Here is a 4,767-nt window from a genome sequence, read left to right on the forward strand (position 1 = left end):
TCGCTTTGTTCGCTTGGCGCATATCAACACAGATGCACATGGCTCCTCCATTATCCTTCTTCTGCACTATCACTATGAGTGATGCCCATGGCGTTGGACCAGTGGATCCCTCAATGATGGTGTGCTTTATTAGTGTCTCAAGTTCTTTCTCACCAGCCTTTTGTAAATGGAGTGACAAAAACTCTGTGAACTCCACCGGCGGAGCGGAGTTTACAGCTAGTCATTGAGCATCAGGATGGATTTTCTCATTTATGTGAAGTTACACTTTCATGGTCTTAAGTCTTCCTAGTCTATGAAACCAGGATAGAAACTGGTTCACTATCTCCTGATAGGCACTGACTTTGCAGCCCGATGTCAGCAGCAATATTGAAACTGAGGAAACATGTACTTGATGAAGAACCTTGCAGGACATGAATTGGTGCTTGTACTTTCATCATTTATGCTTCACAGTTACTATGAATGAACCTTTGAACCTTGACTTTGCAGTGGCATCAAAGCAGCCCACGCATATACTTTGGTTTTCAATGGGGTTAAACGGGGCATAGAAGACAGTTCATTGTATTTTCATGCTGGCATAATGTTCATCAACACCTCACTGACTCTGATAAAAGGTAAGGAATAACAACGTGGTTCATAAAAAGACGGTGTTGAAAACGATTTGGGAATGTACTCTTTTAACAATCATGAAATTAAAGTTTAATAATCAAGTTTATCATGTGTTCGCACAGTTTACTTATTATCAATTTATAGGAATGAGATTTACATCTGTTAGTCGAGTTTGAGTGAACTGCACTATGGGAAATGGAGTTGTTTTAGGAACAAACACCTGGAGTAAATGAATGAGGCACCGGGATGGCGGGAAATTTCAAACAGTGAACCAATCGGGTGGACAGAAGCAAGAGTTAAGGAATAGAGGGATTGTGGGGCATATACTGTTGAGATGACAGAAACAGCGATGTCGGTTGGTTTTTAACATCAAATGGCAGGTACATGGATGAGAGGGTAGTTTGTTGTTGAAGGGTAAAGGTTGAGTGTTTGATTTAACCCAAAATGAATGGGAGGAGTAGTCAAATGTGAAAGCACAGAGGAATGGAGAGCAATAGAATGAAACTTGGAAATTAAGCAAGAGATAAAAAGTATGGAGATCAATGTTTTATTTTGTTTGTAATTCGTAAGGCATATAAAATAGTGGGTTGATGATGGAGGGAAGGAGGGCATGATTATTTGTATACTGTCAGAAAGCAGGGATGAACGGAGGTGGGATGAGCACTCAAAGTATAAAGAACGATATTGAAAGTAGGTTTTATATGTAAAACTGGGAAGCAGTGCGTGGAAAGGGGGAACCCATCTTTTGAGTGGGAATGAGCGGTTTATTGTGTATATTCTCGTAACAGAACTAAATATGTTTATAAATGGTAATACATTTCTTGGGGATAATTTTATGTAGCACTTTCCTTAAATTGTCGTACACTGATGATGATGAATTAGAGTGAAGATTATTTCTTGTGACTATGTTCTTTTTATGATTATTTATAGCGACCCCCGAAGAAGGGCGCTGAGCCCGAAATGCATTGGGTATTTGTTATCGAATAAACGCTGCCTGAAATGAATTATGCTTCAGTCATGTTCTTGCAAAAGGTCTGATGATACAGTTGGAACAGTAGAAACTTGAAAATGGCATATACACTTCGCGTGTGGATTTGCAAAAAAAAAAAATCGGAGAAAAGTGACACCAATTGGAAGTCAAGGAGTACTTTGATTAGAATTGATTACTATGGATGGATATATTACTGCCAATGAGGCAAAATTAGCTGTGCATTTGCTTGGGGCGAGATGACGGCCCATCTCACTTAGTTGATTACCTTAGTGCGACTTGGGCATGGCACTAAATAGCAATCTGCACGCATTCTGTGAAAAAAACGGACAAGTGATTTAAAGCATTAAAGTATGAAATACGAGGTGTGCCTCCTACTCCCATAATGACAATTTGTAACTCATGCCCCACCACAGGATAGCACCCGCTGAGGAAGAGGAAAAATGATGAAACTATGAAATAAAGTACGAGTCCACACGCAAGGAATAACAACGTGGTTCATAAAAAGACGGTGTTGAAAACGATTTGGGAATGTACTCTTTTAACAATCATGAAATGAAAGTTTAATAATCAAGTTTATCATGTGTTCGCACAGTTTACTTATTATCAATTTATAGGAATGAGATTTACATCTGTTAGTCGAGTTTGAGTGAACTGCACTATGGGAAATGGAGTTGTTTTAGAAACAAACACCTGGAGTAAATGAATGAGGCACCGGGATGGCGGGAAATTTCAAACAGTGAACCAATCGGGTGGTCAGACGCAAGGGTTAAGGGAAAGAGGGATTGTGGGGCATATACTGTTGAGACGACAGAAACAGCGATGTCGGTTGGTTTTTAACATCAAATGGCAGGTACATGGATGAGAGGGTAGTTTGTTGTTGAAGGGTAAAGGTTGAGTGTTTGATTTAACCCACAATGAATGGGAGGAGTAGTCAAATGTGAAAGCACAGAGGAATGGAGAGCAATAGAATGAAACTTGGAAAGTAAGCAAGAGATAAAAAGTATGGAGATCAATGTTTTATATTGTTTGTAATTCGTAAGGCATATAAAATAGTGGGTTGATGATGGAGGGAAGGAGGGCATGATTATTTGTATACTGTCAGAAAGCAGGGATGAACGGAGGTGGGATGAGCACTCAAAGTATAAAGAACGTTATTGAAAGTAGGTTTTATATGTAAAACTGGGAAGCAGTGCGTGGAAAGGGGGAACCCATCTTTTGAGTGGGAATGAGCGGTTCATTGTGTATATTCTCGTAAAAGAACTAAATATGTTTATAAATGGTAATACATTTCTTGGGGATAATTTTATGTAGCACTTTCCTTAAATTGTCGTACACTGATGATGATGAATTAGAGTGAAGATTATTTCTTGTGACTATGTTCTTTTTATGATTATTTATAGCGACCCCCGAAGAAGGGTGCTGAGCCCGAAATGCATTGGGTATTTGTTATCGAATAAACGCTGCCTGAAATGAATTATGCTTCAGTCATGTTCTTGCAAAAGGTCTGATGATACAGTTGGAACAGTAGAAACTTGAAAATGGCATATACACTTCGCGTGTGGATTTGCAAAAGAAAAAAATCGGAGAAAAGTGACACCAATTGGAAGTCAAGGAGTACTTTGATTAGAATTGATTACTATGGATGGATATATTACTGCCAATGAGGCAAAATTAGCTGTGCATTTGCTTGGGGCGAGATGACGCCCCATCTCACTTAGTTGATTACCTTAGTGCGACTTGGTCATGGCACTAAATAGCAATCTGCACGCATTCTGTGAAAAAACCGGACAAGTGATTTAAAGCATTAAAGTATGAAATACGAGGTGTGCATCCTACTCCCATAATGACAATTTGTAACTCATGCCCCACCACAGGATAGCACCCGCTGAGGAAGAGGAAAAATGATGAAACTATTAAATAAAGTACGAGTCCACACGCAAGGAATAACACCGTGGTTCACAAAAAGACGGTGTTGAAAACAATTTGGGAATGTACTCTTTTAACAATCATGAAATTAAAGTTTAATAATCAAGTTTATAATGTGTTCGCACAGTTTACTTATTATCAATTTATAGGAATGAGATTTACATCTGTTAGTCGAGTTTGAACTGCACTATGGGAAATGGAGTTGTTTTAGGAACAAACACCTGGAGTAAATGAATGAGGCACCGGGATGGCGGGAAATTTCAAACAGTGAACCAATCGTGTGGTCAGACGCAAGGGTTAAGGGAGAGAGGGATTGTGGGGCATATACTGTTGAGACGACAGAAACAGCGATGTCGGTTGGTTTTTAACATCAAATGGCAGGTACATGGATGAGAGGGTAGTTTGTTGTTGAAGGGTAAAGGTTGAGTGTTTGATTTAACCCAAAATGAATGCGAGGAGTAGTCAAATGTGAAAGCACAGAGGAATGGAAAGCAATAGAATGAAACTTGGAAAGTAAGCAAGAGATAAAAAGTTTGGAGATCAATGTTTTATATTGTTTGTAATTCGTAAGGCATATAAAATAGTGGGTTGATGATGGAGGGAAGGAGGGCATGATTATTTGTATACTGTCAGAAAGCAGGGATGAACGGAGGTGGGATGAGCACTCAAAGTATAAAGAACAATATTGAAAGTAGGTTTTATATGTAAAACTGGGAAGCAGTGCGTGGAAAGGGGGAACCCATCTTTTGAGTGGGAATGAGCGGTTCATTGTGTATATTCTCGTAACAGAACTAAATATGTTTATAAATGGTAATACATTTCTCGGGGATAATTTTATGTAGCACTTTCCTTAAATTGTCGTACACTGATGATGATGAATTAGAGTGAAGATTATTTCTTGTGACTATGTTCTTTTTATGATTATTTATAGCGACCCCCGAAGAAGGGCGCTGAGCCCGAAATGCATTGGGTATTTGTTATCGAATAAACGCTGCCTGAAATGAATTATGCTTCAGTCATGTTCTTGCAAAAGGTCTGATGATACAGTTGGAACAGTAGAAACTTGAAAATGGCATATACACTTCGCGTGTGGATTTGCAAAAAAAAGTCGGAGAAAAGTGACACAAATTGGAAGACAAGGAGTACTTTGATTAGAATTGATTACTATGGATGGATATATTACTGCCAATGAGGCAAAATTAGCTGTGCATTTGCTTGGGGCGAGATGACGCCCCATCTCACTT

At 39.0% G+C, this 4,767-nt stretch overlaps 1 long non-coding RNA gene across 1 annotated transcript; it reads left to right on the plus strand.

Moving 5' to 3' along the window:
* The first annotated feature begins 2,345 nt into the window (after window positions 1-2,345).
* Window positions 2,346-4,528, plus strand: LOC146854194 (uncharacterized). The gene is made up of 2 exons (XR_014980742.1): window positions 2,346-2,447; window positions 2,998-4,528. It is a non-coding gene; the product is annotated as an uncharacterized LOC146854194 (long non-coding RNA).
* The last annotated feature ends 239 nt before the right edge of the window (window positions 4,529-4,767 follow it).

Source organism: Triturus cristatus, chromosome 4_1 (genome assembly GCF_964204655.1).
Source record: "Triturus cristatus chromosome 4_1, aTriCri1.1, whole genome shotgun sequence".
Classification (NCBI taxonomy): domain Eukaryota; kingdom Metazoa; phylum Chordata; class Amphibia; order Caudata; family Salamandridae; genus Triturus; species Triturus cristatus.